General features: G+C 38.8%; 1 protein-coding gene across 25 annotated transcripts in view; it reads right to left on the bottom strand.

The window, feature by feature from the left end:
- DTNA (dystrobrevin alpha) overlaps positions 1-13,479 on the bottom strand; it is a 259,746-nt gene extending 246,267 nt beyond the window's left edge. For 5 of the 25 annotated variants that reach the window (XM_043558570.1, XM_043558568.1, XM_043558567.1 and 2 more), the window contains exon 1: positions 13,227-13,478. The gene's annotated coding sequence lies outside the window, so the exon portion shown is untranslated. Of the gene's footprint in view, positions 1-13,226 lie in introns of all 25 variants that reach the window. The other 20 variants (XM_043558582.1, XM_043558586.1, XM_043558588.1 and 17 more) reach the window with 10 other exon arrangements.
- Positions 13,480-14,555: the final 1,076 nt, after the last annotated feature.

Genomic DNA, 14,555 nt, shown 5'->3' with positions numbered 1-14,555 from the left:
ACGGAAGATTGCCACAAGATGCCATGAGGCCATGAGAAGAGAGAGGACGGACCCTTTAGGACAAACACTCCTGTGCTAAGAGTGCTGCTCACCATGGCAAACATGCCTCCCATCTCTCTTAACAGACATTCACTATATTTTTCAGAGGAGCTGAAACTATGGGAAGATGAAGAAGTGTGGTTTCCTTTTTATATAAGCTTTGCTCAGAATGTCCATTTTGGCACTGGGTTAAAGAGTATTTAGCTTATAAAGAATTAAACTAAAAAAAATATGGGAAACCCCTCCTCCCCAGTGGTGAAAACAATTTTCCATCTGACTAGGCATTGCGGAACCAGTCAAATCTTCTAATGTTTTATGAGCAGACTATTGTGATATTCTCTCTCTTCTCAGCCTCCATTCTTGCTTTATTGAAAATCATCATCCAGAGTGATCAATTTCTTATAACACTTGGTACCTACAGTTGTGCTTCTCAAAGGTGATTTGTAGTCAAAGAAAGCTCTAAAGGATGCCATCAACGAGTTGGGACAATGCAAAACTATTGGATGGACATGGTGCATCGTTCTGGAAACTTGGAGAAAGAGACTTTGATGCTGAAGGAAAGAAAGGTTTAGCATGGAGCAAGATGAAAATACATGAGGATTCAAAGAGCTTGACATACAGGACAGACCATTTTGAACCCTGGCTCTCTGTGCATTTATTATGAATATGCATTTATTCTTTTTTATTTCACGTTTATTTATTTATTTTTGTTTTTTTTTTTAATTTTTTTTTCAACGTTTATTTATTTTTGGGACAGGGAGAGACAGAGCATGAACGGGGAAGGGGCAGAGAGAGAGGGAGACACAGAATCGGAAACAGGCTCCAGGCTCTGAGCCATCAGCCCAGAGCCTGACGCGGGGCTCGAACTCACGGACCGCGAGATCGTGACCTGGCTGAAGTCGGACGCTTAACCGACTGCGCCACCCAGGCGCCCCTATTTATTTTTGTTTTGTTTACTTTGGGGAAGAGGTTTGGATTTCAGAAACACTAAATGCTCTAAGGAATGGAGAGAAAAAAACCCTTGGAATGATAGAAAAGGCCTTCTCAGTACCTACTGACCTCTCCAAAGTTATCTCCTTTCACTGTACCCTCAAATTCTAGAACACCAAACACACCATGCTGTTTCCTGTGTGGGTCCATGCTGGTGTTTCAATCTTGAATGCCCTCCCTTTTTTTTTTTTTTTTTTTATCTAGGTAACTCCCACTCACCTGTCTAGATCCAATATAGCTGTCAACTTCAGGACCTCTCTGGGCACCTTAACACTTTATCATTTCCTGCACTATGAGTAAATTATCACCAAATGTACCTGTCTTCCCAGGGAACTCTTCAAAGACAAAGACTTGGCAAGGTGTAGGTCATTTAAAATGTCAAATACAGGGTCTAACTCTGAGATTTAGGAATGTTTTACTCTAATATACAGGTTATGGATCATATAACTTTGACATAAGTCTTGGTTATGACATGATAATAAAAAAGGACATTGTTCTTCTCTCTTATTTGTTGTGAATTTTTATTGTTGTGAAAGAGTGAAAGAATATGGTAAACTAAATCTGATTTTTCTTTCACCTTGTACTATGCAAATATATACCAAATTAGGGGCTAGGAGGCAGTATAGACTTTTTGATGCCAAGATTTAAATTCATTCTACTGAAGTTTCAGCTATATATCAAAAAGATTTCTAAGGAATTAAAGTAAAAATAAATCTGAGAGCCCTCCAGTGGTCAAAATAATACATGCAAATACAACCATTTACTCAACATCCCTCCTTCCAAAGAACTTAAAACATTTCCAACAGTCTTGCTGCTATAAAAATGCATGCTTTGATTACTTTGACATCACTATTACATTAAATTGCTTTTTAGCGGTATAGGAAAACAGGTGTTTATCCAGAATCATTTAAATAAACCACAGAAAATAGCGGCCCAATCCACTCACTTATCAATGAGAGATGTTGAGTAGTTGCTAGAATGCAACCATGTAAGGGCAATCCTGAATCTTGTCCAGATAGGAGTAATTCAATTCCTTCCATTGCAGCCATTGAGAGAAATGTGGCTGTACATTAAAACCACTCAAGATAAAGAAAGGATGCAGTCAACCCTCTCTGTGTGTGTGCCAGTTCCATGCTCCCCTTAAGCACAGAATTGTATTTTAATGTGTATATTCCTAGACTTGTAAAAGCATAGTGTGTGTGTGTGTGTGTGTGTGTGTGTGTTTCTAAATTGTAATTTTGATGGTTTACATAAGAAATGTGTTGGCTTCTCTTTTAGCAAATGCATATCTAACTAAGCCAGACAGCAGTACTTTCCTTTGCTTCATCTCCTGTCATCAGATTACCAGTAATGGTTTGGCAGAAAGCCGGGAGTAACATCTCTGCCTTGAAAATTGTCAAGCTCTAACATTTACCCAAATGCTGCAGCACTGATTGGTGAGGGTATTTTGTTTGGTTTTGTTTTAATTAAATTCCTATATTACCTTATTACAAAGTAAAGCTTGCTTTAAAAACTCCCCCCGCCCCCACATGTAGATTCATATATATGGTGTTCGATATAGGATGAAGATTTTTATTTTTTGGAAACATAGAACAATATATTTAATTATTGCACGCCAAAATCTTTATGGACCACCGCCCCAATAGACCTATGCTTATTTATTTCAAAAAGTTAGCAACATCAATGGAGAAATGCTAAGAAAATATTATGTCCTTTAATTTACTACTCAGATTTTTTTGCTTGTTTTTTAAATGTTTTGGATGGAAAGCAAGTGTTCATCAGTTTCCCTTTTGTATGGTAATGTCTAAAGACCAATCACTTCAGTGTTCCTAAGTTAAAAGAAAAAGTCAAGTTCAGCTAGTATCTGTGAATGACCTTCAAGAAATTCAGCCTACTGCAAGAAATGTTATGAGCAATTCTCAGAAAGCATACTCTCATGGAGTAAGTTATTGCCTAAGACAAAAGTGGGCATTTCTGGAAGCTACATTGTGTCTTTGAAGCCACTGGGGTACTATTTAGGAGACTGAAGCAATAATTTACCCTTGTGCAATGAAAAATGTAATGTAACTTGCACACCAGGATCCTTTGCCTCATTAAGTTAAACACTTCCCTCATGTCATTTTAAAGGAGAGATTATAATACTGTAAATCTAAGTAATTTAGATTTATGTTCTGGCGTCTGGCAAATGGTTACACAGGATATTTTTCAGCATTCCAAATGTTTTAGGTGCTAGGCAGTTTCAGAATGTAGATATAATTGACTTTGTAATTTGGCAAACAATAGAGTGTTCTGTGTGGCTATTCAGAGAGTTGCAAAGGGACAGCCCAGCAGAGCTGAGAAGAGACCTTCACAGCCCCCTGCAATGGAGTTTTAGAGGTGTTGCTGACATTACGGCTTCTGAACCTTATTAGAACCCCAGGGGGAAAATAAACAAAAATAAACCAGGGGAGAAATATGTGCTAAGAATTTATGCTACCTACACTTTTGATGGAACAAATGATTTCTCTAGGATACAGAAAAAAGGTATATTTCCCAAATAATTTTCTTTTTTAAAAAAATGTACTGACAAAGAAGTCATCTCTTACTTTTAAAATGGAAGGAGGAGCACCGAAATGTTGGTAAATGAAAAGCAAAATAAGGGGCGCCTGGGTGGCGCAGTCGGTTAAGCGTCCGACTTCAGCCAGGTCACGATCTCGCGGTCCATGAGTTCGAGCCCCGCGTCAGGCTCTGGGCTGATGGCTCAGAGCCTGGAGCCTGCTTCTGATTCTGTGTCTCCCTCTCTCTCTGCCCCTCCCCCGTTCATGCTCTGTCTCTCTCTGTCCCAAAAATAAATAAACGTTGAAAAAAAAAATTTTTAAAAAAGAAAAGCAAAATAATACTGCAAGAGTGGATGAGCCGACGAAAGGATACACGCTCCCTGTCACACCCTGTCACACCCGAGCATCCTGATACTTATTGGTGAACCTAATATCTAGAATTTTCTGTGAGTACAGTTGCTGATGGTATAAAAGTTCATGGAGCAATTGGTTGATTTTACATGGTCACAGCACTTAACTGAATATAACACACACTCTAAAAAAAAAAAAAAGTGGACATTTTTTCATGTTAGTCTATTACTCTTCTTCTTGCCCTGAAAAATTCCGATAGATGGTAACTTTAGTAGAGAATCTTTTGAAACCCACAACTTATTTTTCCTTTTTAAGCTTTAAAGTTTTTGAACTTAAAGGAGGTGAACAAAAAAAATCAAGAAACAGATGTTGAAGAGTTCGTGAGGCCTTCGTAAAGAAAGGATAACTAAATCGTATAAGTGAATAATGTGTAATCATATTCTAAAGTGGAATAACAGTTTTAGATGTTTGAATGAAATGGGTAAAATAGTACATATCCCTGTGGAGTTCTCGATTCTGATGAATGTAGTCAATCTTCTTATTTGCGGCTGCATCACAAATTATATGCCCGAGTGAAGCCAAACAAATATTGCTGGATGCCCGATTAATTTCTGTTGGTGCTTAAAACCAATGCCATTTATTAAGAGAATAGAAAGTAGCCAACAGCAAAGATAATTTTTGAAGTCCTTTAAAATTCTTAGCTTTATATTCCCAAAATATTACATGAGCTGCCACATTATCACTTTTAATTATTAATACAGTGAACAACGGGTGACTTAAATGAGAATTTACCAAGGGTGTTAAAATGTGTATTAAAAAGTATGTTAAAATATTATATATATACATATATATTGGTATCACAAGTTAGTTTGAGAAACACTGGGTTGAATAAAATCAAACTTTAAGAACCCTTAATGCTGAGGCATCTGGGTGGCTCAGTCGGTTAAGCATCTGACTTATGATCATGATCTCAGGTTTGTGAGTGCGACACTCACGTCGGGCTCTCTGCTGTCAGCAAAGAGCCTGCTTCGGATCCTCTGTCTCCCTCTCTCTCTACCCCTCCCCCACCCTCTCTCACATTCTCTCTCAAAAACAAATAAACATTAAGAAAATTTTATAAAAGAACCTTAATGCTAAGGTCCCTGAGAGAGGGATATGGTATCCAGCATTTTCCAAATTCATTTGACTCAGGATATTCATCTTTTTTTTTCTTTTTGTATATAGCATTTCCTGGAATTGTTCTTTCTAAGAACATAAATTGGATTTGCTGATTTAAATTATTATCTGGAAGGCCTTAGAACACTTGCTTAATAATTTTCCAATGTTCAACCATCTCATTAATCTTCGAATTCTTCAGTTTTGCCTTGTTAGTGCTTAAAACTAAACGCAAAACAAAAAGTAGAGTATCGGAGTGGTATAAATCCTACTCAAAATGATACATTTCTAACATGTAACATACATCATCATTCCTCTGGAGGCATTTTCCCTAAGCGTAGTACTTTTATTTTGCCTTTTGGAAATGCTGGGGGCTAGGACTGTAATGGATTATACTCCATTGCCTTTTTCTCCATTTTTGTGCTACAGATGCTCAGCTCTTACAGATGGGAAAGTATGAAAGTAATGTTTCACTTTTGCTCTCTACAATCTAGAGGAATTGCCCTATCAGAGGCTCTTTTCTCCTCCCAAGGCTGTTTATGGACAGGACTCCCTGAGACAAAAAGCGTAAAGACAGGTAAAATGTTAGGATTCCAATGGGTTGGAAAAGCAGTAATGGGAAAGGTCGCAGGCACCTGGGAGACAGCAAAGATTTAGAGATCCAAAAGCCTTAGCGGGGACCAGCATCAAAGGATGAAAAAAGAGAAAAAAAAAAACCCCAACAGCATCTGATTACAGATAATTGCCTACATATTGCCCAGGTACATACTCAGAGTTATCCAGTAGTGCCCCTTATCCACGGAAATACGGTCTAAGACCCTTACTGGAAGGCTGGAACTGCAGACAGTACCGAACCCTCTATCTACTAGGATTTTTCCTTTAGGTACATACCTATGATAAAGTTTCGTTTAGAAATTAGGCACAGCAAGAGATTAACAATAATAATAAAATAGAACAATTATAATAATCTTCTGTAATAAGAGTTATATAAATGTGGTCTCTTTTTGTCTCTCAAAGTAATTTATTGCACTGGACTCATGCTTCTTTTTGTGATGATGTGAGAGGATAAAACGCCCGCATGAGGAGATGAAGGGAGGTAAGAAACACAGAGACAGGCTACTGCTGACCTTCTGACCATTCGTCAGAAGGAGAACCAACTGCTCTGGATCCCGGTTGACCACCGGTAATTAAAATCATGGAAAGTAAGCCGTGGATAAGGAGGGAATACTGCATAAGACCAAAGTCCAGATCCCTGTTCTTCTGGGGGCTTTGTTCTTCTTGGGCCCACCTATCATTCATTAGCATGGAATTTATTAGAGGTCCTCAGAAACATTCCAGCTCTTTCTCTTTTCAGGCATGTGATAGGATTGTATTCCTCACCCAGCTGAAGTTAGGTGTGATCGCATGGCATGCTTTGGCCAAGGAAACGTGAGCACAGGGAACACAGGTCACTTCCAGGTGAAAGCAACAACGTAGGGAAGGGCCTGAGGTCAGGCCAACCCTCCATACATAATTCGCATGAGTGGGAAGGAAACCTTGGCTTTTATAAGCCATGGAGATTTGCGGGTTGTTACCTCTGGAAATCAAACATAGTAATATCTATCTGGAGCACTTCCTATGTCTGTATCTTGGTTTGATCATGTATAAAAGAAAATAACATATGTCTCTTACCTACAAAATAGTATAAAACATTGGATGAGGTTTAGAACAGAAGTGTTACACTTCTCTGAAGTGTTAAAAACAACATCTTTCAATGAGTAAATATGTTGCTACAAATGTGTGGCAATGAACAGTCTAAAACTAGGAAGTTCACATGCATTAGAAGATAGATTTCGTTCAATTAATCTACATCTCTTAATACAATTAGTAAAGACATCTATAGTCTTGAACTATGATTAATTCAGTGAATTCATCCCTTCAGCACTCATAAATCTGTGTGCTACTACATCACCTAGGAATGGAGTACAAAAAGTAAAGTGAGACTGAGAAATAAAGTTAGTAAAAATAACTATTGTCCTCTTTAAAATACACAGAGCTTTAGAAAGTTTTCATGACTCAGGGCATCTCTGAGTCATCTTTATGCCATATTTATTTTGCAAGAATGCAAAGTTCAACTCTATTTATGCAAATAAATGTGTTTATATTTTATATTAAGATACAACACAGTTTCCTATGTGATAAAAATACATGTTCAACTTTTTAAAAAATAATCTGTTTAAGTCTCTTTAAACTATTCTGTAAAAAAAATCTGCTAAATAGAGATGAAAAAAATTAAAGTATTCCCAAGACCCCTAAAACTTAGCTTTTTGAACTTCTAAGAATTTACCCAAGGGATACAGGAGTGCTGATGCACAGGGGCACTTCTACCCCAATGTTTATAGCAGCACTTTCAACAATAGCCAAATTATGGAAAGAGCCTAAATGTCCATCAACTGATGAATAAAGAAATTCTGGTTTATATATACAATGGAATACTACTTGGCAATGAGAAAGAATGAAATATGGCCTTTTGTAGCAACGTGGATGGAACTGGAGAGTGTTATGTAAAGTGAAATAAGTCATACAGAGAAAAGACAGATACCATATGTTTTCACTCTTATGTGGATCCTGAGAAATTTGACGGAAGACCATGGGGGAGGGGAAGGGGGAGAAAAAGGTAAGAGACTCTTAAAGACAGAATAAACTGAGGGTTGATGGGGGTGGGAGGGAGGGGAAAGTGGGTGATGGGCATTGAGGAGGGCACCTGTTAGGATGAGCCCTAGGTGTTGTATGGAAACCAATTTGACAATAAATTTCATATTAAAAAAAAAATTAGCTTTTTGACAGGAAAATACTAATTGCTAAAGAAAGGCAAAGTGATTTTTTTTAACAAGTATGGAGATTAGCATACATAAATTAAGAATAGAAATTAAAGAATAGAATAAAGCAATTTGTTAATTACATCCATTGTTTTAACATGACATGCTCCAGTGTCAGTGTCCAGTGAAGCGGACTGAATAAATAATTTCTTACTCTAGACACAAGGTAGGAGCTTGATCGAGATTTACTGAATTAATAAGACAAATTAGCTCAGCTACTTGAAAGCTATGATTTAAAATCAGCCAATTTTTAAGAATTAGTCTTATTTTTTTTTTTACAGATGAAGTAAAAAAGAAAAGGCCTATAATACTATATTTTCATATTTTGTGTTAGAGAAATCTGGGTTCTCATCTAGACACTGACTTAAAAAAATTCTATTTAAGCTTACTCATTTTTTTTTAATTTTTTTTTCAACGTTTTTATTTATTTTTGGGACAGAGAGAGACAGAGCATGAATGGGGGAGGGGCAGAGAGAGAGGGAGACACAGAATCGGAAACAGGCTCCAGGCTCCGAGCCATCAGCCCAGAGCCTGACGCGGGGCTCGAACTCACGGACCGCGAGATCGTGACCTGGCTGAAGTTGGATGCTTAACCGACTGCGCCACCCAGGCGCCCCTAAGCTTACTCATTTTTGAGAGAGAGAGACAGAGTGTGAGCGGGGGAGGGGCAGAGAGAGAGGGAGACAGAATCCGAAGCAGGCTCCAGGCTCTGAGCTGTCAGTACAGAGCCCGATGCGGGGCTCGAACCCATGAACTGCCAGATCATGGCCTGAGCCAAAGTCGGACGCTTAACCGACTGAGCCACCCAGGTGCCCCTAGACACTGACTTTAAACATTTGATTGGATTCAAAGATTTCTACTTAAAATATTTATTTACTTTTATTTAAAATAAATTTGACCCCATCCATATTAGGGCTTTTTTCTTTGTGGAGGCAGGAAAGCCCCATATGAGAAAAAATACAAACCATGTTTCTTATTTTTCTAAAAATGAGGTGTCAGCATATCATAATGTATGATAAATTTATAAATGATCTGAGGAATATGACATTAGTTAAACATCCTGAGAATTAATAAGCTACATTTCCTCTTTCTCTGGTTCCCACCAACAATATTCAATTTTTAATAATTAAAGGCAGCGCTGTTTTTTTTTAATTCAGCATAGCAAAATGAGACTAACATTTACATCGCTAAAGTTTTCTAATGAAAATTTTCAGCCACCTTTAAGATTTAAGATCACAATGTCCTATCACATAAGCAACCGACTGCTTTCCTTCTAGCATCACATTGTGATCTGAAAAACAATCCAGTGTTTTCCAATGGTTCAGATTCAGGCTATATGCAGTGAGATTATTTTGATCTAGTTGTGCCCCGTTACTTTTTTCCATTGGTGTTACCCACGATTATGGGCTAGATCTGTTGAAACATGTCAGTTTTTCAATTCTATGACTTTCCTTTTTATTGTGAATATCTCTGACAATATACGGGTAATTTATCCTACTTAAACTTCTATGATTTCTCTTGTTATCACAATGATATTGTAGAATCTCACTTGGCGAAAATGGAAATGGATGGCCTCCCCTCTCCCCCCAAAAAATAACCAAAAACACACACTCATTTTTAACTGACTCTCCTTGACATAGAGGAGAATTAATGATCACTATTCTAGACAAAGAGTCCAAGGTCAAAATAATGATGTTTAGAATGAAAAACAATAAAGCAAAAAAGGAATTGTTGTGAAAAAACTTCCTCATAATAGTTGTTTGTTCATTCCTTAAATGTAACTTGGTTTCTATGTGCCCGTTACTGAGAATTCAAAAATGCACAAGACAAGAATAGTGGGTGAGCCGTACACGTAAAGGATGTACAGTGTAGGTGACTTACGAGGTCAACCTTGAAGAAGTCGGATTTAACCACAAAGGAGATGAACAGTGGGTATTCTGGGGGGAAATGTAGGTAGACTAGCACAGAGGTATGACGTCCTATGGAATATTCTGGAGGCAGAAATTATGCGCGATTCAAGTGTTAGTGAGAAAGCCAGTGAGGTAGTAGACATGGTGTTGGACAAACAGGTTGAGGCTTTGTGACAGGCCTTTAAGACATACTAAGGGCTTTATTTTGGGGGAAATGGTGAGTCACTAGGGATTTTTAAGCAAAGGAGCAATCCACTCATGACTATGATTTTGAGAAGACAAGTGTGTTGGTCCCAGGATGGGAGAGATGTTGGGGTGCAGACCCTAGGAGCAGGAGAACAACTGGGAGACCATCGTAATGCCCAAGTGAGATGCTGAAGAACTGAAGTGGAGGGGCTGCAAAGGGAACGGGAAGGAAGGAATTTATTTAAGACAATGTCTTAAACGTGGTGATACTGGATAAAGGCCAAGAGAAGGCAGGAGGAGTCAAGGTCAACAGCTGACAGCGATGGTGGTGGGGTGGATTAGAGAGACTGAAGAGATGACTAAGGAAAGGGGCCAGCCAGGGACACATAAAAGGACTGCTAAGTATCGTTGACAGCTCCAGTAAGGCTGGGAAACACGAATCCTCCGTGCGTTTGCAAATTTCTCCAAAAGCCCACAGCGAAAACTAAAAATCAGAAAAACTACCCGAAATCATCAGTGATGTTAGCAGACCACTTGATACCTTCTCTAGCATGTGTATATATTTATAAATACATAAAATGACCATAAAAGCAGTACAGTGAACTTCCCTTTCTGGTAACAGTAGTGAAATAATTTCGACTGACACTCCCACTGAGGTAACTGAAGATATTTAAAATATAAAAACAGCAAAGAGCTTAATATGATGGCGAGGTTTTCACACACAGAAATTTGGAAGGCCGGAGCTCAAGAGAGGAAGCTTATCTTTGACAGCTTTTGCCCTTGGGCATAGGAGTATGGGGGAGAAAAGATCTGTGAAAGCAGCCGTGCTTTGAGCAACATCACAGGTTTTGTGAGAAGGGCAAAGCCTGTGGTCCTCAGGTGAGGGCATTAATAAACGAACACAACTTCAACTTGGGATCTCAAAAGGCCGTAGCTTCCTTTATGGTAGGAGTGAACCCCAAATACACGATTCTTCACCCAGATTTGCAGCCTTGCTTCTCACACAGGGGTGATTCAGGAAATCTTAGCTGCTGCACTTTGACAAAGATAATTCTGGTCTGATATTGCCCCCGGGTGCCTGGCAGAAGCAAAGTCCTTTCTGGGGGAGAAACCTCATCACCACTAGGTCTCAATTTATTCTTACAAGTGATTTTTAAAATACAGTTCCAACAGATAGTCAAAGATATCCAAGCAACCAAGAAAATAAGACACCATGAGTGAGAACTGGCAGGAACAATAATAATAGAAATGAATCCAGTAACACTTGAGATACTAGAATTAGCAGACATAGATTATAAAGCTACACATAGCATATTCAAGGAGATAAAGTGCAAGCTTGACAAATTTCAGCAGGGAACTTGAGTGACACTGATAGCAGCAGAGAAATATTTGTCCTCCCCCTTCCCTGTCAACACTATTTGGTCTCGTGGTTTAAAATTCTTACATTTTAGAATTAAAATTTTTTTGTGTTCTTTTTTTGGCTTTCTTTTGACACACTGAAAACAAAAACCAAGCCCCATACTGAAAAGCCTGATACAATTTTAGCTACATGTATAATTCAATCAGAAATATTTAGTTGAGTAAAATGTAAGTCTACCCGGAAGCGTTTGTGTGTGTGCATGTGTATATGGTAAGCACACACATACTTGCACTCACAGATTTCTTGGAAACACTACTGATTTCTGCCAGGCTCACTCCTACTGTCAACAGGTCAGGACCAAGCTGGATAAACCAAGGTGCATAGGAGTCAATGTCACCAGGGAGAATTTACAAAGGTACCATCCACTTGTGGAGACGCGAAATGAAAATTCACGGCAACTTTCTTGGAAGATAGGTCTTAACACCATGAAAAGGACGGTATTGCAGTGATATTCATCAGGGGTCCAGAAAGAGAAGGAGGACTGGAAGCAGAGACGGAGAGTGGGCAGAGAAAGGGGGGTGGGGGCATCAAAACTGAGCCCTGCTAACTTCACATTTTGTTTTGGTCTTGCTAGAATTGTTCGATAGTTGTAAAATCAAGTGACTCTATCAACAAATTGCTCACTTTTCATTTTAGAAGAGTTACGCAGCATATTAGTTATTCTTACCAAAACTGAAAGACCCACGTGAAGTCATTCATTGTTTGTACTTAGTTTAGCCAACTTAGTTCATTAGAATCGGGTCTATTTGACATAGCAAAACTCAGCCAGTTACATCTAACAACTGTTCAGTCCCACACTGCAATAAGAACGTCAGCAGATTTATTTTCCCCATATAAAGTAGAATTTCCAATTCACACCATGTCCTCTGTGACTATTATGGACAGTATTTATTCAGAAGGAATGCTGTGCAAGTTTGGGAAAGCTGTCTCCAAGAGCAGAGCCGAGAGGTCATTCGACAAAATAAGAAACAAAACCTATACATGGTCAAAACATGAAGAGAACTGAGGTTTGTCATTCTCTCTTTTAAAGAAGAAAGTTCCGAAATCCTTAAAACACAGCGTGGTAATAGCAAATTAGACAACTCTCCCTCCTCCACCCTCAAGTTCCATATAATCAGTACGCCTCCATTCACTTAGCAAATATCAGCTTTTTTGGAGGAAGAGAAGCTGCTTGGAATTAATGAGGCAACATCAAAAAATAACTTCTATTAAAAAATTGTTCTCCTCAATGGAAAACTGCCTTTTTTTTCGAATTTTCTTTTAAAATAGATTATCTTCTAAGGCTCCTATTCACTTCATCCCACCTTTAGACCACCTCTTTTTCCCTCCTTTTATTTAGTTTTCCTTTTTCACTTCTTAAACTAGGAAGCACCGTTGCGCCAGGCGAGGGAAGTAACCCCATCTCACAGTAAAAACAGTTACATCCAGTGGTATCATAAACACGGTAACATTCAGTGGGTGTTGTGACACACAACCACTGACATTGTAATTCAATAACTCCAGGGTGTTTAAGGAGTTAACAGAGAAAAATGTAAGTAAGGGTCATAAAGCAAAACTGAAATTATAGACATGCAAGGTACATTTCAAAACCAAGCTGAAATGCTCTAGTTATTTCTGCTGCATAACTTAAAAAAGGCCAAATAGCTCAAGAAAGGTAAGAGAGTTACAGTCCCGGAAAGTCTTCATGACCACTTTTTCATTTACACAAATAAAAAGAAAAATTCCACGTTAACCTTCCCAGAGAAGCGATGCACCTTAAAAGCCAATCTTTTTCACTTACCCTAGAGTATGCACATCATGAGCTCCTAAATCCTTTTAATTCCAGGACATCCAGAACATACCTGAATTCTGAGCACATTGACTTCAAAAACAAGCCCCGACCAAATTGTTAATTACTACAGAGATCATAACAGAACTCTCTGAAATTCTAGGGAGAGATAGGAGTTTAAAATCCAGCTTCTAGATCCTGGTGTATACTGTGTCTATCTTTAACTTGAAAATGATTTGGTTTCACATTCCATTGAAGTCCCACTGGCAGATGCCTTTGGTAAGCTCACCAATGGCAGGCTTTCAAATGCCCTCCCTCCACCCCCTCCTTCCTCTGACCGAGCTTCCGCTGATACATCTAATGCCCATTTACTCAGCTGTCTTTTTACCTGTCTCTGCGTGGGTAAAAGGAGATGCTTTCATTGATGGCTATTACGGAAACACTTGGAAGCTTAAGGCAGCCCGAGGACTCGCTGTGCTTTCCCTCCTGCCATCCCCTCCCCCTTGTTACTGCCAGAAACCAACTGACTTCCAAACTTGGCTGTCTGAAAAAGAATGTTCTCTGATTGGCATTCCTGGAAGCAGAAAGGAAGGCAGCTCAAGTTTTGTTCTGTGGCTCCCTCTGTGTGAAAAACTTCCCCAGGTACACATAATACAAACAAGTAAGTTTCCTGGATTTTTTTTCCCTAACTTTGAGGAGAATGGAGTGAGTATTTGGGGGCATGACAAATATTTTTGATGTCATATAGCATTTAAGTTTTAATATCCACATATAATTTCACCTACAATGGCTACGCATGCAGAAAAAACAAAACAAAACAAAACAAAGCAAAATGGCAAATGTTGTGTTAAAAGTTGAATTTCCTTATTAGTAAATGGGTTGGGACCCTTCAGCAGAAGAAGCAGTCATGCTTCCTGCTTGACAATATTCTGGAACGCAGCTGTTCACTCTGTGGCTTTTCCATGAGAGAAAACCTTCCTCATAAGAACTGTGGAAAAACTGATTTCAATTATCCTATATTTTATATCGCAAACAGCAGGAGAAGAGAGCGCCAAAGACTCTCCCCATTGAGTCTTCTTTTCCAGGACTGTCTTGCAAACTTTGGTGAAGACTGGTGAGGACTATACGCGTGCGCACACACACACACACACACACACACACACACAGACGTGAACAAAAAAAATTGAGTGACTGGAAATGAGACAAAGATATGTTTCCTCAAATACAATCAGATGAGGATTAATAATGGACAGTCCCTTCAAAGAACTACTAATAAACTTGTGTTTAATACTTATTTACCGGTCACCGGGGCCAAAAGATTTGCTGCTGCTGCTGCTGGAA

This window comes from Prionailurus bengalensis, chromosome D3, assembly GCF_016509475.1.
Source record: "Prionailurus bengalensis isolate Pbe53 chromosome D3, Fcat_Pben_1.1_paternal_pri, whole genome shotgun sequence".
Classification (NCBI taxonomy): Eukaryota; Metazoa; Chordata; class Mammalia; order Carnivora; family Felidae; genus Prionailurus; species Prionailurus bengalensis.
The sequence above is the reverse complement of the archived record's forward strand: the minus strand, read 5'-3'. Positions and strand labels throughout refer to the sequence as shown.